This window comes from Gracilinanus agilis, chromosome 3 (genome assembly GCF_016433145.1).
Source record: "Gracilinanus agilis isolate LMUSP501 chromosome 3, AgileGrace, whole genome shotgun sequence".
Lineage (NCBI taxonomy): Eukaryota > Metazoa > Chordata > Mammalia > Didelphimorphia > Didelphidae > Gracilinanus > Gracilinanus agilis.
This window is the reverse complement of record NC_058132.1, coordinates 231,839,589-231,864,419: the sequence shown is the minus strand read 5'-3', so window position 1 is coordinate 231,864,419 and position 24,831 is coordinate 231,839,589.

The following is a 24,831-nucleotide window of genomic DNA, read 5'->3' as shown; positions in this document are numbered from 1 at the left end:
AGAGAGAGAGAGAGAGAGAGAGAGAGAGAGAGAGAGAGAGAGAGAGAGAGAAAGAGAGAGAGAGAGAGAGAGGCTTATTCTGCTTCATGAATAAGACTATTATGGAAACAAACATTTTCAAAGACAGAACTATGTTCTATAAACTAGGCTTTTATTACCTTTATTGTGAAGCTTTGTCCCTACCTTTAGCAAATGTTATTTTTTCACAAATGTTAAGATATAACTTGGAAGCTTTCCAGAATCAATATTCACAGGGAACATGACCAGAGCTTGCTTTTTTTAAAAGTGAGCCAAGTTGTAGGGCCTTAAGTATTCCACATTCACTCCCCGTGGCTGGCACACAGTGTGCTATTTCACCTAACACACAAAAGAAAGTCAAAATGGTCAAATCAGTCTGCTCAGCACTTTGAAGGAACTCATGTGGGGTTACTTCTCTCCAAACAAAAAAAGAATTTCATCACAATAACCTGATCCTGAATGCTGCCCAGTACTCTACAAGTGATCAGCATGGGGGAAACCAATTGACCAGGAGAAACCAAGAACACCGACACAAAGATAGAAGTTGCCCATTTTTGGTCCTGAAAGATTTACTGCCATTTTATACATGGTTTTTTAACAAATGATTAGGAAGTCTAGAAAATGTAGTTATTTCTTATACAAAATTGGACACTTAATAGATGAAGTTTTATGACTGCAAGAAGAGAGATGACTTATAAATGCCACAAATAGTTACCTCTAGTTTAGCTGTGTTCATGTAGAGAAAAAATAACAAAAGAATTTTTTAAAAATAAATCATATTTAGTTCTTTAGGATTATAACTTTGCATCAAATATATTCTTAATCTTTGCTCAGTCTAATAAGAAAATAAGATTATGTTCCCTGAACACACACCAAATGAAGAAAGGGAGAAGTGGACCAGACATTGGCAAAAACAGCATAAGATAAAATTTATCCCAGGTAACATACTGAATCAATAAGCTATCAATCAATCAACAATTATTTATTAAGCATTTATAATGGGCCAAATACTGTGTTAAATCCCTACTTACAAGAAGGTTACATTCTAAATGGGGAAATAATAAGGACATATATAAGTATGTAGAGAATGAATAAAAAGAGAATAAATAAAAACAATACAACATAAAAATCTCTTTTGAGAAAGAGATGGCAGTGCTTGAGATGAATTTTGACAAAAGAGAAAAGGATAAAGAGTTTGGAATAGGAGTTCTAATGTTGTGTGTGAGCAACAGAGAGAAAGTTAGACATAATTGAGAGTTGCTTGTTATTGTAAATATGCCTGATTTTGGTGGGAAAATATATGCTTCAAATAACACTTAATCAGAATATAAGCTAAGTGAAGTAGTGTACTTCATAAAGCGAGTCTGGACACCCAGAAGCTCAGATTAATGGAACCAACATTTAATTATAATTGCACCTACAGGCCAGGGCAATTTCCTAGTGAAAGCTGCACCAAGCTGAAATTACAATGCAGTTTTTATAGGGTGCAAGATACAAAGCAAACAATGTTCACAAATGAGACATAACCTTGATGAAGCAAGCAAACTTTATTGTCAGGAAGCTATTTTGGTTAGTAGTGTGGGGTCCAGGACTTTGCATCGTATATCTTATCCTGGACTATGAGATAGTAAAGGGAGTTACTTTCTCATGGATCCTAACTGTGTTATTTTGGTCCTGAGTTGACTGACCTTCACAGAAAAGCTCATTTCTGGTTTCTATTTTCCCCAGGGAAAAAAAAACAGGTTTTGTGAATGATGACTTAGTTTACCTCACTTCACTAAGAAATATTTATTGTTATTAATTATCTGCTAGAATGGTTGTTAAGTTGGTAAATCAATAAACATTTTGTGAGCACCAGTTCTGTGCTAAGCACTCTCCAGAACTCTTTATAAAGATAAAAAGCAGATCTTGCCCCCAAGAAGCTTATATTCTAAAGGGGGAGACAGTATACTACTATGTACAAAAAAGTTGTATCCAAGATAAATAAGAAATTATTACTAGAGGGAAGGCACAGAATTAAGGGATATCAGGAAACATTTCCTGTAGCAGGTGAAATTTTAGATGGAACTTGAAGGAAGCTGGGGGAAGACATGAGGAGGGAGAGCATTCCAGGCATGAGGGAAAAAGCAGTGATAAATTCTCAAAATCAAGGGATGGACTATCTTGTTTGAGAAACAGAAAGGAAAGATGTCTCATTGTATTGAAGAGTACATGTTGAAGAGTAAGGTTTAAGAAGACTGGAAATATAGGAGGTTCTAGGACGTGAAGAACTTTGAATGCCAGAAAAATAAAAAAATAAAAACCACATTTTATGTTTAATCCTAAAAGCAATAGGGAGCCACTGAATTTTATTGGAAGATTGAAGTTGAGCTTTAGAAAAATCATTTTTGTGGCTGAATAGAGAATGGATAGAAATGGGGAGAAACTTGAGATAGATAGCCCCAAAAACATATTGCAACAATTTAGACAAGAAATGATAAGAGCCTGCACAAAAGTAACAGAAGTGTCAGAAGAAATTACAAAGGTGAAATTGACAAACCATAGTAATAGGTTGGATATTGGGGGTGAGAGAGAGTGAGGATTCCAGGGTGACTCAGCTGGTGAGACAGAAAAACTTGGAGGATGGTATTTTCTTCTAGAGCAGTGATTCCCAAAGTGGGTGCCACCACCCCCTGGTGGGTGCTGCAGCAATCCAGGAGAGGAGGTGATGGCCACAGGTGCATTTGGGGGCAGTGAATAACTGTAAGGGGGTGGTGATAGTAAGTGACAGGGGGTGCTAAGTAATATTTTTTCTGGAAAGGGGGCGTTAGGTCAAAAAAGTTTGAGAACCAATGATCTAAAGTAACAGAGAAAGTAGAAGGGAGGGAGAAAGAAAACCTAAAGAAAGGAGAGTATCAGGGAGGAGAGTGATTAGCAGTGTCTAAGGAGAATGAGGATTGAGAAAAGGTCATTGGATTTGAAAACTATGAGATCATTAGTAACTTTGAAGAGAAAGGTTACAAAAAACAGATAGATAAATGGACAAATAAAATCATAACTAGATGGATAAATGAATGAATAAACAAATAAACACGATTTTTCAGAAATAAATTACAAGAGGAAGTATTCATTCTTTCAGACTAAAATGTTAGGTAACAATATTCAAGAACACTTCATTTGAACTCTTGGGCAATTTTCATGATAGATTTTTCATCATCATTATCATCAATAAGAGAAGAACTTCTTAAGGTCCTTTCCAATTTTCAAGTTCTATAGTTCTTTGATTCTCTGATGTTTTAATATCTATGATTCTACAGTAACACCTTATATATCCAGCATCATAAGGAAATGTGCATTTTCACGACTGAAATTTCTGAACTACTGAAGTTTAACCTTTTAAAGATCAAATATTTTCTCTGCTATAATCTTTCCAGGTAGACATATTCCTAAAATATGTTATTTGCTTCTTTGTCTTCTTAAGCAGAGGATACTGAGTAGTTTGACCTTTTCTTGAAGATTCAATGTCATTATTTTTAACTTGTTATTAGAGGAAGATATGGCTACATGTCCTTAAAATGAATGGCTCCAGACTGGTGTGGGAATTTGTCTATGTTGTTTTTTGTTGTTGTTTTTTTTTCACCAGCTTCCAGTTCAATCTGATTTGAAATGAAAAAACAGATAATCAAGTTTGTAAGACTGGGACCTATGAATGAAAGGCTTTAAGGGAGAGTCTGGCACCTTTTATGTGCCAGAAATTATACTAGGTATTGAGGATATAAAGACAAAAATGAAAGAGTCGCATCATTTTATTTTTCCAAACTAGATTTTAAGTATTTCATAACTTTCTTATCCTAATATAGTATATATCATAAGCAACAAGGGTCTTTCCCCAAGATAACAAATTTAAAGGGGACTCAATTTAGAGGATAAGGGTTCTGATAGTACTCATAGTCTTTTGTTACCAAAGAAAAAAAGCTGAGTTAATATATAGTTAGCAGTAATAATTAGCTAGAATAGGAAGATACCAGAAAAAAAAAGTTTGGGGTGTGCAGCTTCTTTTCTTCTTCATTCACTTTCCCTCCTCTCTCAACTTGTTGGCCTTTTTAGCAGCAGCCTCACCTTAATATCCCAGGGTTCCTATCTTAATGCAATGGGATGGTGTCCATCTCTCTCTCCTCCCTGCACCTCATCATGCAGTACAGTTCAGTCTCACAGAAGAATGTTAAGACAGGCAGTCTAGTTAACATTATCCTTTTGGTGGCTATGAAAGCCATCCCTATAGCAAGTATAAAATGTACTACACACTTTCTGGATGTTTAGTCTTATCTAGAAAGCAGGTAACAAATTTACTAAACTGCAGTTATTTTGCAGAGCAGGGAACACAAATAAGCATCCAAAGCCAGTGGATAAAAATTACATTCTTAATATAAAGACTGGCTACAATCACAAGAAATAATTCCTTCCTATCTAGCTGTAAAGAAAGCTTTGCCTGGATTAAACCACTGCCCTTCTTTGTCAACCCCAGACCAGAATGTATAAAAACATAAGACAGACTGTGGAAGGCCAAGAGGAAAGATGTAAGGCAGGACTGGATAGGAAAGGTGTGTTTCTGACACATATGCCACTTGGGATTTCTTGCAAAAGCATGATTTAAAAAGATAAATTTGCCTCATATTACAAATGGTCCAAAGTTGCCATTCATCAAATCACTAATCTTTTCTCTCTACCTTTCAAAAAACACTTGAATGGCTATTGTCTCCTTCAGAGAACAGTGCCAGATGGGGCATTCTTTTTAAACACTATCATATCACGGGGAGGTCTGACAAAGAAGTATTTTTACATTTATTTTCCCCATTGTTAGTTACTGTTAAGTATAATCATACTGCCCAATCTTACCATTTCAAGGAGAGCTAAGAGATCACCTAATGCTACCATCAGTGAATAGCATTGCCTAAGAAGAGTCTGACAAGTGCCTTTGCAGCTCCTGCTTAAATAATTTCTTTAATGGGTAACTCACTGTTCACAGATCAGTTTACGCCATTTTTAAGTGAAAAAGTTTATATTTTGGTTTTTTAAATTACACATAATAACAATTTTAAAACTAATTTCTTTTAAATTCTGAGTTCTGAATTCATTTTCTTCTCCCCCCCCCTTTGATAAGACAAGCAATTTGATTTGAATTATATACAAACAGTCATGCAAAACATATTTCCGTGTCATCTATGTTATAAAAGAAAACATAAACATAAAAAGAAAAGGAAAAGGAAAAGAAAATTTTCTCAAAATGGGATACTTCAATCTGCATTTAGATTCCATCAGTTGTTTGTTTTGAGATGGATAGCATTTTTCATCATAACTTCTCCAGATTTTTCTTCCATCATTGTATTGCTGATAATAACCAAGTCCTTAACTGTTTATCATATATTGTTGTTATTTTGTACATTGTTCTTCTGGTTTTGCTCACTTTACTTGCATCAGTTCATATATCAGTGATTCCCAAAGTGGGCGCCACCGCCCCCTGGTGGGTGCTGCAGCAATCCAGGAGAGGAGGTGATGGCCACAGGTGCATTTGGGTGCAGTGAATAACTGTAAAGGGGTGGTGATAGTATGTGACAGGGGGCACTAAGTAATATTTTTTCTGGAAAGGGGGCAGTAGGCCAAAAAAGTTTGGGAACCACTAAGTCTTGACATGTTTTTCTGAAACCAGCCTGCTCATTTTTATTTTAGCACAAGAGTATTTCATCACAATTATTTACCATAACTTCTTCAGTCATTTCCTCAAATGATGGCATCCCCTCAGTTTCCAATCCTTTGCCACCATACAAAAAAAGCTGCCATAAATAGTTTTGTGCATATACATTTTTTCCTTTTCTGTTAAATCTTTTTGGGATACTGTGTAATTAGAATTTTGAACCCCAGGACTCTCTCTCCCAGCATCCCACTTTCATTCTCACATTGCATCCTTACATTTTGGAGACAAAGTTTTTGTGTGACCCTGTCACTCTCTTTTCTCCTGAAAACTCTGATGTGGAGGTGGGGTGAGGTGAGAGGCAGGAGGATTTTTCTCAGGAGTTTTTTACTCAGGTTTTTATTTCCTTTACTTTAAGTGATTATTAATAAACTTTATAAAATATAATACTTGGAGTTATTGGGTATTAATATTAATCTTACATTACAGACCTAGTAGAGGTATTGCTAAATCAAAAGGGAATGCACAGTTTTTAAAGTCCTTTGGACACAGTTCTAAATTGTACTCAAAGATGGTTGGATCAGTTAAAAACTCAGCCAACAATGTGATAGTATGCAAATTTTTTTCACATTCACTTCAACATTTGTCATTTTCCTTTTCTGTCATATTAGTTTACCTGATAGGTAAGAAGTGGAATCTGTTATTTTAGATTTCTTCTTTAGAATATTTCCTGTTTATATCCTTTGGCCATTTATCAGCTAAGAAATTAATTATATTTTTATAAATTTAACTCCTTTATATACTTGAGAAATGAAAACAATCAAAGAAACTCCCTACAAAAAAAATTTCCCCAATTTTCCACTTTCCTTCAAATCTTGACTGCATAATTGTATTTGTGCAGAATCCATTTTGCATATGTAATGTTCTCTATCATTTGTTTGGTTATAAATTTTCCCCTTATTTATAGATTTGACAGGTAAAATATTCTACACACCCCTAGTTTCCTTAAGCTATTACCCTTTATCCCATTTTTAAAATGTTATATTTTCCAGGTTACCTATAGATACAATTTCAATAATTGTTTTCTGACATTTTGTGATCTATGTTCTCTTTCTCCTCTCTCCAAACCCTCATGCCTAAAAGGGTAAGTGATATGACATAGGTCATATATATACATTATCATGCAATATATATTTCTCTGTCATGTTGCGAAAGAGGACATATATCGCTCATACTAGAAAATAATTCATGAAGGAAACAAAGTTAAGAATGGTATGCTTCAGTCTGCATTCAGACACCATCAGTTCTTTCTATGGCAGGGGATAAATCATGTACCCATTTTGACCTGTCTTGGTATATGATATGAGATGCTGGTCTATACCCAGTTTCTGCTGAACTGGTATCCAGTTTTCCCAACAATTTTTGTCAAATATTGAGTTCTTGTCCCAAAAGCTTGGATCTTTCTGTTTATCAAACATTACATTACTAATGACCTTTACCACATTTTATTGTGAATCTAAGCTGTTCTGCTGATCCACTACTCTATTTCTTAGCCAGTACCAGATTGTTTTAATGACTACTGCTTTGTAATATAGTTTGAGATATGTACTAGCAGGCCAACTTCCTTAAAACTTGGTGGTGTTTTTTTTTTCATTGATTCCCTTGATATTTTTAACCTAAATGAATTTTGTTATTATATTTTCTCTACATATACTCCTATATATATAAAATATATATTCCTATACATATTTTTCTACCTCTATAAAACAATTTTTGGTCATTTAATGCTAAGGCACTGAATAAGTAAATAAGTAAATTAATTTAGGTAGAATTGCCATTCCTATCATGGTTTGGCCTGCTCATAAGCAATGAGTATTTCTCTAATTATTTAGATCTGACTTTATTTGTATAAAAAGTACATTATAATAGTTTTCACATCATTCCTGGATTTGCCTCAGCAGGTAGGGTCCCAAGTATTACATATTCTCTATAGTTATTTTACATTGATTTTTTTCCTTCTATCTCTGTTGGAAGTATCTAAAACTGCTGATGACTTTTGATACTTTATTTTATGCTCTGCAATTTTTTTATAAAGATATTTTATTTTTACCAATGATAAGTAACAACAAATTTCCACGTAAGTTTTTTTATGTGGAACTTATATGATCCACATTGCTCTTTTCCCTACCTAACCCCACCCCTCCCAGAGCTGGCAAGCAATTCAATCTAGTTACACATGTATTATCATGCAAAGCACATTTCCAGATTGTTTATTTTTGTAGGAAAATAATCATGTAAAACCAAAACCCCAAAATAAAAAAAAAAAAAGTGAAAAAATTATATGTTTTGATCCACATTTCAACTTCAACAGTTCTTTCTCTGCAGGTGGATAGCATTCTTTGTCATAAGTTTCTCAGAATTGTCCTGAATCATAGTATTGCTGAGAGTAGCTAAGTCTATCACAGCTGATCATTCCACAATCTTACTGCTACATTATACTTCTTGTTCTGCTTATTTCACTCTACATCAGTTCAAGTAGGTATTTTCAGGTCTTTCTGAAATCATCCTGTTCATCATTTCTTACAGCACAATAGTATTTCATCATTCATATACTACATAGTGTTCAGCCATTCTCCAATTGATGAACATCCCAATAATTTCTATTTCCTTGCCACCACAAAATGAACAGCTATAAATATTTTTGTGTAAGCAGGTTCCTTCCCCTTTTTTTAAATCTCTTTGGGATATAGACCTAATAGTGGTATTACTGGATCAGAGATTATGTGTTGTTTTATATCTCTTTGGTCATGGTTCCAAATTTCCCTCCAGAATGGTTGGATTTTCAGTTCACGACTTCTATAACTTTTTAAAATTTGATTCTCCAACATTCCTCAAGAATACCATAATATTGTCTGCAAAGAATGATAGTTTCATTTCCACATTGCCTATTCTAAATTTCTTTATTTCTTTATTTTCATATCTTTTTGCCAGAGCTGGCATTTCTAGCACAATATTGAATAATATTGGTAATGGGGGCATTTCTAGCACAATATTGAATAATACTGGTAATAGTGGGCATTCTTGCTTCACCATTAATCTTAATTGGGAAGGTTTCTAGTTTGTCCCCATTACATACAATACTTGCTGATGGTTTTAGATAGATATTACTTATTACTTAAAGAAAAGTTCCATTTATTTCTATACTTTCTAGTATTTTAATAGGAATGAGTACTATGTTTTTTCAAAAACTTTTTTGCATTTATTGAGATAATCATATGATTTTCATTGGTTTTGCTATTGATATGGTCAATTATGCTAAGAGTTTACCAAATATTGAACCAGTTCTGCATTCCTGGTATAAATCCAACCTGGTCATAAAACATGATCTTTGTGATATATTGATATAGTCTACTTGCTAGTATTTTAATTAAAAATCTATCAATATTCATTAGGAAAATTGGTCTATAGTTTCTTTCTCTGTTCTTGCTCTTCCTGGCTTAGGTATCAGCACAATATTTGTCTTATAAAATGAATTTTGGAGGACTCTATCTTTGCCTATTTTCCAAAATAGATCATATAGTATTGGAAGTGATTGTTCTTTAAAGGTTTAGTAGAATTTCTTTTGTAAATCTCTCTGGTGCTAGGGATTTTTTTTTTAGGGAGCTCACTTATGGTTTGTTTGATATCATTTTTTCTAAAACGGATGTATTTAAATATTCTATTTCCTCTTCTGTTAATCAGAATGATTTATATTTTTAAAAATATTAGATTACCAAATTTAGTATAAAATTGAGCAAAATTGATTCCATTAATTATTTTAATTTCCTCTTCATTGGTTAAGAATTCACTCTTTTCATTTTTATATTGATAATTTGGTTTTCTACTTTCTTCTTTAAACCAAATTTACTAATTGCTCACATATTTGGCTTTTTTCATAAAACTAACTCCTAGTCATATTTATTAGTTTAATGGTTTTCTTATTTTCAATTTTATTAATCTCTCCATTGATTTTTCAGGATTTCCAGTTTGTTTCTTAATTGAGGATTGTTATTTGTTCTTTTCTAGTTTTTTTAAGTTACATATCCAATTTATTGATCTGCTCTTTCTCTACTTTATTGATTTACACAATTAGTGGTAATAATTTTTCCTAAGTGCTGCTTTAGCTGCATTTCATAAATGTTAATATCTTGTCTCATTGTTGTCAGTCTCTTTAATTAAAATGTTAATTGTTTCTATGATATGTTCTTTGACCCATTTATTCTCAGGATTAGCTTATTTAGTTTCCAAATAATTTTTAATCTATGTTTACATGGCCCTTTGTTAAATTCAATTTTATTGCATTATAATATCAAAAGGTTGCATTCAATATTTCTGTTTTTTGCATTGGTTTTAAAGTTTATAAAAGATATACTTTTATAAACATACGTGTATGTTCAATTTTGTGTAGGTGTCATTAACTGCTAAGAAAAAGGTATATTCCTTGCTATTCCCATATCTGTTATTTCTAACTTTTCTAAAATTTAACTTCTTAACTTGCTTTTCTTTTAAATTTTTTGATTAGATTATCTGGTTCTCATAGGGTCCCCCATTAGAATATATTTATCTATTTCTTCTGTAACTCCTCTAACTTTTCCCTTAAGAATTTGGATGCTATAAAATTTGGTGCATAAAAGTTTGGTATTGATCTTACTTCATTGTTGATGGTACCTGTTAATAAGATGTATTTTCTCTAGTTACCTCTTTTAATTATGTTTATCTTTGCTTTTCCTTTGATTGAGATCATGATTGCTATCCCTAACTTTGTTTTTACTTCATATGAATCATAATGTGTTTTTCTCAAGTCTTTCATCTTTATTCTGTATATGACTCTCTGCTTCAAATGTGTTTCTTGTAAACAGTATATTGCCAGATTCTGTTTTTTAAACCACTCTGTTATTCACTTCTTTTTTTATGGGTGAATTCGTCCCATTCACATTCATAGTTATGATTATCAACTATGTATTTCTTTCCATCCTATTTTCCCCTTGTTTTAGTTCCCTTTCTTTCCTTTTATTTTTGTCTTTCCTCAAAATTCTGTTTTGCTTCTAACCATATCCTCTCCCATTCTGCCATCCCTTCTATCAACCCAACTTTCTTTTATCCTCTTTCTCTCCTGCTTCCCTGTAAGGCAACTTAGATCTCTATACACAATTGAATGTGTATGTTATTCCCTCTTTAAGACAATTCCAATGAGAGTAAGGTCCTGCCAACACCACCCCCCATCTTCCTTCCACTATAAAACTCTTTCTTTATCACCTCTTTTATGAGAGGTAACAGCCTAGGCTACATCTCCCTTTCCTATTCTTCAGGTTCATCCCTGTTTATGCCACTTTTCCACTACTCACTTTTTAGGGAATTCTCTCCTATGTTGAACAGAATCTATTTCTGTAATATCTACACATTGATCTTAGTTTTGTACTACACAAAAAAAATTAACAGTTTTTATGAATATTTGAAGGAAGATATGACGTTTGAATAATCTTTTTTCCAGGAAAAACAGGGCCAGATCTCTCCACTCACATAGTCACTGGCCTATATCAGGCTTTCATCATCTTTTACCTGGATTATTTCAACATCCTTAATTGTTCTCCTTACTTCTTGCCACTCTTTTTACAAATCCATTCTGCAACTAGTCCTAAATCACAGAGCACCACATTGCTCAAAAAGATGTGGCAGTTACCTATTGCCTGTAGGATAAAATGCATAGGGGCAACTAGGTGGCTGAGTATCCAGGCTCAGAGATTGTAGGTCCTGTGTTCAAATCTGACCTCAGGCACTTCCTAGTTGTGGGACTCTGGGCTCTTAACTTAACCCTAATTGCCTAACCGTTACAACTCTTCTGCTCCAGAATCAATATTTAGTGTCAATTATAAAACAAAAAGTAAAGAATATTAAAAATTCTTTACTTGTGTTGATCTTTTATATAAACAACATTTAGTGGAAATTATCTAAACTGGTAAACTTCAGCAAAGTACTCTCCCCACTAAACATAATCAAGAAGCAATACATAGAACTAAGTCAGACCTCAGATCATATTTGTTTATATGACCCATAAACCTCATTGAGATATTTAGACAAAACATATCAACACATATATTACATTTGCTTATGAACATATTTTTTCTTCCACACTCCACTCTGAATACAATGTAATCACATTAAAGGCAGAGCCTTGTCCATTTTCATCTCTGCATTTCTAGTACCTATCACATTGCCTTGCAGATTTTAAGAATTTAATAATTTTTTAATTTAATAGGAAAAAAAACAGGAGCAAAGACTTGGGTAGAATGTAAGACAAAAGTTACCATCTCTACTTCATCTCTTTCAGTGTTTCCTAGGGTTCCCTTCAATTTTATTGAAGCTTGGGAATTCAGAAAAAATTGTTCGAAACAAACTAAATATCAGGAGAAGATAAGACTTTCTTTTTAGGGAAAGGAGTTGTAGAAGGCACAAATGGTAAGTAAAACTGGAGGAAAAAAACCTAGATTTTTGTGTGCCAGACATAGAAATGGCTACCTGTCTGAATAATATGTGAATTGAACATATATTAATAAACTTCAAACATATAGGCTAGGCAGCTTCACAAAGGAGTAATAATACTTCCCATGAGAAAGAAAGAATCCTATCAGTCTGACTCCTATCTTGGGCTTGTGGTTTAGGTTTTTTTAAGTAAAAAACTTTACATTTGCCCCTATTATATTTCATTTTATGATGTTTAGTGTAAATCTCTAGGCCAGAGGTCAGCACCTAATGGAATCAAGGAAGGCCAAATCTGAACTGTTTTATTTTTATAACCTAGAAATCTAATAATGTTTTATCTGGATGACTGTCCAAAGATAGATAAAGGCTCTAGCCTCTCAAGATCCTTTTGCATCCCAATTTTTGTTATTTAATGTTTTAGCGATCCACTCCACCTTTGTGTCATCTGCTGAATTGACAACCATGCCATTTTTGCTTTTATTTAAGTCATTGTTAAATGTGTGAAATAGCAGAAAACCAAACACAGATCCTATGGCAGGGGTCAGCAACGTATGGCTCTCAAGCCATATCTGGCTCCACCTCCCAACCAGACAGTCCCGGCAGAGCCCCAGGATGTGCCCCAGGGGGCCCTTCAGCCCCCGCCCCATATTCCAGCGCCTTCCACCTCCATCCTCCTCCTTCCGCAGGCGTTTATGGCTCTCACGGCCAAAAAGGTTGCTGAATGTTGTCCTATGGGATCTTACCTGGAGACCTTCTGCTTCATTGACATTGAATCATTACCAACTTCTCTTTATTTTATTTATAAATTTGATTAATCTTTATAGTTTTATTAGTATATCATCCTTCAATAAATTTTATTTGTGTTTTTATTTTATTTTTCATATTCCATTAATGGAGTCTTTTAATATTTTAATTTGAATTCCTATTTCTCTGATATTCTCATACCTCAGAAAAATCTAGAGTAACTTGAAGTATGGTCAATTTTAGTTCAATCTAATATTTTAATTCTCATCTTATCTTTATACAATAGATGCTTTTTTGAGATAATATATTGGTAACATGTATTTTTTCATTCTAATAATAAGCCTTTTGATTTAATCCAATTTGTCAGATTTTTGAGGTTTCTAATTTCCTTGATGTTTAATATTATTTTGAGAATATCCTATAGTTTTGCCTCTGATGAAATTTCAGTTGCTATCTTTGAGTAAGGCATTGAAGATATGAGTTCTTTTATAACCTCTCATTCTACAATCTATGGTAACCTCTCCAAGATTTTCTTTCCCTACACACACATGCACAGGAAGAAGAATCTGATAATTGCATAAAATTAACAATTAAGAAATAGAAACTAAAAAGAGAAAAATTGTTAAACAAAAGAATAAGATCTCAAGCATCAATAGCTTCTTTGGAAATGAAGATCAAAGTACAAATTAAAAGACAATAAAATTAAAACATCCACTTATAAAACTTTAATTAAAAACATAAAATGAACTTAAGCCTGAAAAGAGGAGTTTGGAGTTTTTATTAGAGAAGCTTAAAAGATGTTTTAAAAATTGAACGAGAGAGTTTGAGGAAAAATTATAAATAAATAAAAACTTTGGAAAAATACAGACAACTATAAAAGAAAGTTTGAACAACTGAAAAAAAGAAATCCAGAAAACTCACCGAATAAAATAATTAATCAAAAATTCGAATTAGGTAATAGGAAGTGAATAACTTCTTAAGACAATAAGAAATAATAAAAACTAAATGGAAAAATGGAAAAAGGAAATATTACAAAAGCAAATGACCTGCAAAACAATTTGAGAAGAGACAACAAAAGAATTATTGCACTACCTGAAAGTTATGATACAAAAAAGATTTTAAATACTCTTTTTATTAAAGAAAATCACTGGAGGCAACTAGATGGCTGAGTGGATAGGGAACCAGGCCTGGAGATGGCAGGTCCTTGACTGAAATCTGGCCTCTGTACTTCCTAGCTGTGTGACCTTGAGCAAGTCACTTAAACTTCATTGACTATCTCTTACTCTACTTCTGCCTTAGAATCAATATGAGTTATTGATTCTAAGATAGATGATAAAGTTTTTTTTAATTCCCCTAAAGTTACAGAACTAGAAAATAAAGTAAAACTTGAAAGAATTTATCAATCATTACCTGTAAGGGATCCCAACAAAAAAACTCATAAGAACATTATAGCTAAGGTTTGTAACTTCCAGGTTAAGAAGAAAATACTAAAGGCAACAAAAAAAATAATTTAAATATTGTGGAGATATAATAAAAACATCACATAATTTAGGAGCTTTTACTTTAAAATAATGAAGAGCATGGAATAAAACATTTCAAAGAGGAAAATAATCTATATAACAAAGTAGAGTATCATCATACAAGTAAAGAAATTATTATTAAAAGAAATAAAGAACTTTCAAATATTCTTGAAGAAAAGAACTGAATGGAAAAAACTGATATACAAGAATGAAAAGAAAGACAAGAAAGAAACTTTAGAGACCAATTATAAAGGATTTAATAGAGTCACAATGTTTACTCCTCATATGAGAAAATGGTATATTTGAATATAAAGAATTATATTATTAATTGGGTGGTTTGAAGGAGCATTTATAGTTAGAAACCTTGAGATTGAATCAAATAGAATGAATTAAAAACTAAAATGAAATTGGAAAAGAAGAGATAAATTAGAATAATCATGTATATAAAAGTGATATGAATGAAAGGCATATTAAAATGAAGGGAAGGAGAGGATGGAGTAATGCTAAAGTTAGTATCTTATTCTCACTGGATGTAGGTAAAAGAGGATAATACTTAGATATAGGAGGGTAAACTTTTTTAACTTATAAGGAGAGAAGAGAGAAAAGAATAAAGATTAAATGAGGGACTCAGAAGGATATATATATATATATATATATACATACATATATATCATATATAAACAATATGTGGTATATAAACAATCTGTAATTCACAGTGAGAAAATATATATACATATATATATATATATACATAAATATGAAAATAAAAGGGGAAGGAGGTAAAACAAGGGTGGGAATTATAGAGATTGTTTATAATACCAAATACAAGGATAATAAAGGGATAAGAGAAAGACTCATAGAAAGGTAGATAGATTAACAACTAGAGGGGAAGAGGACTAGACAAAGGGTAGAAACTTAGAAGGGTAAGGGAGGAAAATAAAGGAACCGAATGTTTAGAGATGTAGTGTTTAGAAGAAAATTAGACTTTTGAGGAGAAATAAGATACAAAGAGAACAAAGAAGGAAAAACAATAAAGAAAACTACAATGGAGTGAAATACACAACTAATAATTATAACTTTTAATGTGAAAAATGAATTTACTCATAAACCAAACTGATAACAGAATAGATTAAAAACAAACACCCAACAGTATATTATTCACAAGAAGCAAATTTTTAAATGTGAGTCCCACATACAGTAAAAATAGAGAAATGGAATAGAATATGTTATGATTTATCTGACAAAAAAATAGTAGGAGGAGAAATAATGATCTCAGATAAGATTAAAGCTAAAAGAAATCAAAATAAAAGAGATATATGGAACACTAAAAATGTACCATAGATGATGAAGCATTATCATTACTAAACATATATGCAACAAATGTTATAACATCCAAATTTTTTAAGGAAAAGCTAAAGAAATTAAAGGTGGAATTAGATAACAAAACTATAATAGTGGGAGATTTAAACTTTCCCCTCTCAAAGTTGAATAAATCTAATAAAAAATAAATAAGAAAGAAGTTAAGGAAATAAATAAACTTATTTAAGCTAGATATGATGGATATCTGGAGAGAAATGTATGAGAATAGAAAGAAATATACCTTTTCTTAGCTGTACATGGTAGCTTTACAAAGACTGACAATATATTAACAAAAAAATTATAATCAAATTCACAAAAGTAGAAGTATTAAATGCATCCTGTTCAGATCATAATGCATTTAAAAATCACATTTAAAATGGACCATGAAATCACAAAATAAAAATTCCTTGGAGATTAATAACTTAGTCTTAAAGAGTAGGTTAAAGAACAAATCATAGAAACAATAATTTTATTTTTTAAAAATTACAATAATAAGACAACATACCAAAACTTATGTAATAGAGTAAAAGCATTAATTAGATGAAAATGTATATCTCTGGATGCTTATATCAATAAAACAGTGAAATAGATCATTGAATTGAGTAAACAACATTTAGAAAAAGAACAAATTAATAATCCACAATTAAAAGCTAAATTGGAAATCCTAAAAAAAAGGGTGAGATTACCAAAACTGAATTTAAGAAAACAATTGAATTAATAAATAAAATTTAGAGTTGTTTTTAAGGGGAAAAAATGATAGATAAATCATTGGTTAATATGATTTTAAAAAGAGAGAAAAAAACCAGATCACTAACATATAAAGTGAAAAAGATAATTTATCACTAATGCTGATGAAATCAAAGCAATCATTAAGGGTTATTTTGTCCAATTATATGCCAACAAATATAATAATTTAAATGAAATGGATGAATACTTACAAAAATATAAATTGCCTAAACCAACAGAGAAAGAAATGGAATATTTAAGTAAACCAATTATGGAAAAATAAATTTAGCGTGCTATAAAAGCAGTTTCTAAGAAAAATGGATAAGGACAGATGGATTCACAAGAGAATTTTACCAAATATTTAAATATCATCTAATTCTAATATTAAATAAATTATTTAGAACAATTGATAGAGAAAAAGTGGTACCACACTCCTTTTATGAAAAAAATATAGTACTTATACCTAAGCCAGAAAGAGTAAAAACAAATTATAAACCAATTTTACAAATGCATATGTATGCAAATATTCTAAATAGACAGAAAACTATAACAATATATTACAAAAATAAAAAACATTATGACAAAACAGGATTTATACCAGGTATGCAAGGATGGTTTATAAGGAAAATATTAATTTAATTGATTACATCAACAAAAATGTATCAAAAATTGTAATTAAATAAATAGGTGCAGAAAAAGCTTTTGACAAAATACAACATCCATTCCTATTTAAAAGACTTGAAAGTTTATGTATAAATGGATTTTCCTTAGATTAATAAGTAGATATTTTAAACTATTGGCAAACATTGTAATGGGGATTTGTTAGAAGCTTTCCCTAGAAGATCAGGAGTAAAACAAGGTCACCCTTTATCATCAATGTTATTTAATATTGCACTAGAAATACCAGCTATAGCAATAAGAGAAAAAAAAAAGAAATTTAAGGTATCAGAATGTACAAAGAGTAACTAAGAACTATCTCTTTTCTCTGATGATCTGATTAAATATTTATGTACAAATATGTATATAATTCTACAGATTCAACTAAAAAAGTATTTGAAACTATGAATAATGTTAGCAAAGTAGCATGATATAAACTATTCTGACATAAATCAGCTTATATGCTTATATATTTATGTATGTATCTAACAATGTTTTGCAAGAGATAGCAAGAGATAACTTTTTTAAATTAACCATTGATAGAATAAAATATCTATGAGTATAACTTCCAAAACAAATCCAAAAACTATATGAACATAACTATACAACACTTTTTATACAAATAAAGTTAGATTTAAATTACCGGAGAAATAATAATTTTTCATGGCTAAGTAGAGCCAATATAATTAAAATAATAATCCTACCTAAACTAACCTATTTATTTCAATGTCATCCAAATTTAATGATCCCCAAAAAACTTATTGAATTAGAAAAATAATGCAAAATTCATTTAGAAAAACAAAAGGTTTAAGAATATCAAAATAAATTATAAAAAATATTTCTAAAGGAGATCTAGTAGCTCCAGATTTCAAACTAAATTTTAGAGCAGCAATTTTCAAAATGATTTGGTACTAGCTAAAAATATAAAAATTGAACAGAATAGATATAAAATGTCAGAAAAGATTATAATAACCTTTTATTTGACAAAAGTAAAGATCCAAAGTTTTGAAATAAAAATTGACAATTTGGTAAAAATTCTTGGGAAAACTGGAAAGTCTACTAGAAACTAGGTAGAGACCAATATCTTCCACAATTTACCAAGATAAGCTCAAAATGGTTATGACAGGTATAAAGGAAGGTATAATAAAGACATTAAAAGAACAGGGAGCATATTACCTATTAGATTTATGGACAGAAAAAAAGAATTTATGAAGAAATAAGATATATATTATAAAATATAAAATGCATGATTTTGAATACATTAAATTAATTTTTATAAAATATTTTGTACAAATAAAACTAATGTAGTCAAGATTAGAATGAGAGTAATAAGTGGGGAAAATTTTATACACAATTTCTCCAATTGAGATCTCATATCAAAATATGTAGAGAACTTTGTCAAATATATAAGGATGTAAGCCATTCCCCAACTGATAAATGGTCAAAAGATATGAAAGGTTTTTGAATGAAGAAATCAAAATTTTATATAACTATATAAAATGCTTTAAATCATTACTAATTAGAGAAATTCAAATCAAAACAGCTCTGAGGTACCATCTCACACCTGTCTGATAGGTTAAAATGATTAAAGGATGAAATAATAAATGTTGGAAACAATGTGGAAAAACAAGGACACTAATACATTGTTGGTGGAAATGTGAACTGATCCGACCATTTTTAAAAGCAATCTAGAATTATACACAGAGTTACAAAATTGTGTATACTTCGTGATCCAGTAATACTACTATTAGGTTTATTTTCTAAAAGTGGTCGAGGAAAAATGGAAAAGAAACTAAGGCTCTAAAATATTTATAACAGCTCTTTTTGTTGTGGCAGAGAACTAGAGACTGAGGGATGTCCATCAGTTGGGGAATGGCTAAACAAGTTGTGGTATATGATTGTAATGGAATACTATTGTGCCATAATAGATTCCAAGCAAGATGATCACATAAAAACTGAGGAAGACTTATATGGAGTGAGGCATCATGAAGTAAGCAGAATCAGAACGTTGTACATAGAAACAACAATAATGCACGATGATAAATCGCAAATGATTTGATTACGCAACAAGGCATAAATACAGTACAACACCAAGAGACTCATAAAAAAAGATAACCACTGCCTTAGATGGAACCAGGAGAATCCAAATGCAGAATGAAACATAAAATTCTTCACTTTATTTCCTCCACAAATTTTTCTCTATTGAAAGCAATATGTGTCTTCTTTCACAACATGAGGAAATATGTATTATGTGATAACATGTGCAAACTATATAATATTACCTGCCTTCTTGGGGAGGCTGGAATTCTTGGAGGTAGAGCTAAAAATGATACAAGGGGAAGCTAGATGGCTCAGTTAATTAAAAGCCAGGCCTACAGATGGAAAGTCATAGGTTCAAATCTGGTCACACAGCTATATGACTCTAGACAAGTTACTTAACCCCCAGTCCTTCAATACACATTATTGATTCTAAGATGGAAGCTGTGTTTTAAAAAAAAGAACAATACATAGATTTTTGGACATGAGTAATACAAAATTTTATTTTCTTGAATAAGTACATTTATTGTTATTTATTGTATATTTGTAACAAATCACATACATTATATTATTATGTTACATGTTATATATAAAAAATAAAAATTAATGGTAACTGCACCCCCCCCCAAAAAAAAAGTATCATGAGATAAGTAGGTATAGCAGTGGATAGAGTACAAGTCATAGAGTCAGGAAGACCTGGGTTCAAATCTGATCTCAAACATTTACTAACTGCGGGACCATGGTAAAGTTAAATCTTGCTTGCCTTGGTTCTATATCTATAAAATGGGCTGAAGAAGGAAATGCCTAACCATTCTAGTATCTTTGCCAAGAAAAACCCAAATGGGGTCATGAAGAGTTGAACCCTACTGAAATGTCTCAACAACACCAAATCTTGACATAAAAGTATAATTTTCTTCAATATTAAATAAATCTGAAATTATTCATGTCTTTAATGTCATTGTTGTTGATATTGTTTTTTAATTATCCTTTTAATTTCCCAAGAACCAACATATATCTTGACTTTTTTTGAAGAATATTTGAAAGTTTTTCAAGTAACTTCTCTACTTCTTCATTTTCTGCAACAAATGATCATATGTAATATATAATTCACATAAATAGTGATTCCTGTACAATTATTTTCCTTAAGTGTATATCTGGACACTTCACTCATTTTTTCTAAAAAACTCCATTTGCTCTCTACTACTTCTAGAATAAAATATAATCTGATTTTTTTTTAGCTTTTTAAGCCCTTTAAAACTTGGTCATAACTTTCTTTTAGAGTCTCATTATGTATTATTTCTCTTCCTTCGAAGAACAAGCCAGTCAAGTGAAACTGACTTTCTTGATAGTCTTACACATATAATATTCCACCTTGCATTTTTCTAGATTTGTACTAGCTATTTCCCAAACATGGAATTAATTCATTCGTGCCTCCTATATCTTTAAATCGCTGTTTTCTTTCAAGAATCATCTCAATGCCATTTTCAGTTAAAAAAAAATATCCTCTCCTCAGCCTGTCCAAATGGCACTGACCTTCCTCTCTAATTCCCTTCCATTTATTTTGTATTTTTCTACCTATAATTACTTAGGGTCATTCTCAATATCAATTTAAACAAGGGCTCTATGTGTGTTGAAGAGTTTAAAACTGAGGAAACTAGATCAGTTTCTCCTTCCCATTTCATTTCATACATTTACTAGTAAGTATACTCAAAAGAATCACTATTTGCTCATTCACTACACAAAGAGAAAAGAGAAAGACTACTTCCAAGACTTGTGTTTTCAGAAGAGATTTATTAGAAGATATTCTAACAACCAGCCAGAGACAACTGGAGTGGGAATTATTGTCTTCCAAATCTGTATCAAGATTAAGGATGGGCATGATATAAGAGTTATTCCAAAGACAGCTTTGTAGTTTTCCATTTTTGCATAGGAAAGTGTTCATTTTTGATTTATTAGAAATGCTTCCTTTTTTGAGATTAGTAGGTGTAAGAGTAGAGAGGAGGGTTTCCAGTATGATGATTGGTTGGGGGCAAGTTGTCTATTACCTTCACTCCGAAATGTGTGCTTTGGAATCTTCAAATACAGTAATTGATTAAGCAAGATAAGAGTATGGGATTGAACTATTACCTCATTTAATTTACAGTGAACTAAATAAAGAATATAGAAGATCTCATCTATGATCCCAGGTTGATACTTATCTACTAAGTTATAGCTGAAAAAATAGGAGAGGAACCTCAACTAGTTTCCAAGGCAAAAAGTAAAAGAAAGCAATAAGCAATTAAAATAATTTTAGTGTATCAGATAATAGCCAATTAATTTAGATATGAGTTTTTCCAGGGAGTTATGCCTCTGAGTTGCCTGTATTGTCCAATTTCATGACAGCTTCCATCTTGGAGTTTTGAAGCATCTACATTTATTTTTGCTACTATAGTAGTGGTTTGATAAACGAGAGAAGGCTTTAAACTCAAATCTGAAGCGGGAAGAAAATGCTCAGCTAAAAATATATATAAGTATATATTCTTTGAAAAACAATATAGAAAAAGGAAAACTACTCACTTTTTCTATGTTCTTCATGAGAACAATTTTGAAACTAAAAAATATGAGAAAATAAAAATTAAAGACACGTAAAAAAAAGTATGTAACTCCCCAATGAATTAGTCATCTGTCCAAATACTTTACATTTCAGGAGAATAAAAAGACAGGTAGATAGAGAGAGAAACAGAATGATAGGTGTATTAAACGCTGAGTGTATACCAGTCACAGTACCATGTATAGGGGATAAAAATACAAGCAAGGAAAACCAATTCCTACCTTCAAGTAGGTTATATTTGAATGAAGAAAGACAACACATATAGGGAGTTGGATGGGAAGAGAGGTACTGATTTGGTGTAGAGCAAGTCAGGCTATCAGGGTCTGATGTCCTAAGGAAAGAGTACAAAGTTTCAGTAGGAGGGGCATAAGAATGAAAGATGGTGATGAAATGGCCAGAAGGTAGCATGGGCCCTGGTTCTGGGCAAGATGAAGTGAAATCTCAGCACTTAAAAAAAGGAAAAAGTTTTATATATAATCCATATCAACTAGATGGTCTAGTTAAGAAGTATGAAGACCCATAACACACTGAAAAGCTCTATTGAAGTTTTAATAGAACATTGTTAGATATTAAAAGAAAGGAAGAAAAAAAACAAATTGAGTTAATCTATGACAGATTAGTAAAATAACAAGCAAGAAAATAAGTGTGTAAAGCAATAAGACAGAAAGGCATAAACTAACCTAAGCAATAGTTTACCAGAGTAATGAGAGTTAAATCAGAAGTCAAGGAACGGATTTTAAAATATCAGGCAACTCAAGGGAATATCATTTGTTACAAAGTGAACACAAGCATTATAAGAAAAATGTCAAGCTATAAAGTGAAAACAGTGACTTTTATCAAAGAAAAAGGAGCTTATGAAGTATTTTGCTGACTTAGTATTTCTACAAGGCCTAGTTGAACAGAAAGGAAAAATTAAGATACCCAAGAAAGAGATATAAGAAAACCGTGAGGGAAAATGCTTTGCTTGATTCCTTGAAATACTGATACCTCCCTTTTCACAGGAAGATCCTACATAGGGTCCTTTGATGATCCGGGACAAGGATACAAGAGAAAAACAGATGAGAATCTCCTATTGGGGAATAAAGGCTATGAGTCAAAAAGGAATCTATGAGCAAATAACTGAGTGCCATAGTCTCTAGAAACACCTAGGGAGTGGACATGACAAAGCACCATTAAGTACTGGGAGATTAGCAACAATTCAGCTCAGGGAAATGCATCTAAACCTAGCTCCCCTTTATCACTTCAAAGCATCAATAAACAAAACAAAACAAAACAAAGCAAAAAGATGATCCATAATATCTAAAGAGTGGAAAGGAAAGAAATCCTCACTGGAAATCACCATAGGAAAAATAGTCAGAATTACTAAAACAAAGACTAGGCCAAAGCTTACATTTCTGGAAGGCAAAGATCATTTAAAATTTTTCTTTAGATCCATAGCACTTTGCATGGTTCTTTACAAAGAGAAGATGCTTAAAAATGCTTATTGTGTTGAATTAAAAGTATTCATAGGTAGTCGTATTTTAGATGGGTACAGAGGCTCATTGTCTAAGTGGATGTGATGAGAGATCTTGATTTGTATATGTGTCGTAACTGAAAAGAGAATTTCCTCCCACCCCTACTAAGAAAGGTAGATGATTAACTTTTCTTCTAGTCTATGGACTATCACTTGGGCACTAAGATATATAAATAGGATCTATGAAGAGTGGCCTGTGAAGCACTAGGAGAAAGCATTTAAACCTAGTTCTCTAGTGACTTTTAATGTTTAAATTTAAAACACAGTTTTAAGAATATATGCTTGTACCAATAATTCCTCCTTTGTACCTGGTCTACATAATGCAAACATAATTATAACCCTGATACTTTAATTGGAGGAAGGAATATTGGAATCCTGAGTGTTGGTACATCACAGACAACACCATAGCAGAATGCTGGGGTTAAAGGGAGGTTGGATTATAGGAGGATGAGGAAAGGTGACAATCTCTTTATAGTAAATTTACAAAATAAAATATGTATGTTTTGAATTATGGGAACACTTGTTAGATACATAATTACTTTTAAAGAGAAGAGAGACATCAAGACTTACTGAGTAAAGGAAGAGGATTGTTGATGAAAAGGAAGTTGAATAAAGGTAAGAGATAAACCTGACATGTGATATTTATAGCACTATAATCTGTCTAACTAAGCTTATTTCTTGGCTTCTTTAAACCTGGAAAAAGCCAATATGCTGCTTTATTAATTATCTAGCCATAGAACATGACATGAATTTCTCAAAAAGTGTTCATCTACTTCTCAAAGTAGTTGTCATAATAAAAGAACCAATACTAAGAAAAAAGTCATACTAGATAAACTCATTTCCTAGTTTGACATAATTTGTAAACTGATAGATCCAAAAATGCTATTAGCATGGATATTTTGAATAACAGGTAGAGTTTTGAGTGCTGAATTTTAAGAAGAACATTAGTAAATTCTAGCAGAGAATAGGGATATATGAGAAGTAAGGGGGATTTAAAACCTAGTCATATGAAAAGCAGTTATAGAAATTAAAGTATTTACTATAAAGAAAACAAAGATTAGTAGGGAAGATGATAGTTATCTTTACTTGCCTCTATAGACAGCTAGCTAATAAGTAGAGAAAGGAATAGGCATTATGTCTTGCTCCAGTGAGTAGACCTATGACTAACATCTGGAAGTTAAGTTATAGGGGGCAGATTTCAACTTAAGAACAAGAAATTACTTAAAACTTAATTTAATTAAATTATCTTAATTTAATTAAAACATCATGAAGTAGTGGTTTATTGGAATTTTTAAGTCAGAGTATAAATGTACACTTTGCATGCAAGAGGCCATATACGTAGGATTCCTGTATCTGGTAGGGAATAAGATTAAATTATTTTGAAAGTATTATCCAATTCTAACTATCTACTATTACCAAAAAAAAAAAAAATCCTTAATTCTTCCTTACACAAAGTTTTATTTAATCAGGTCTTCCTCCT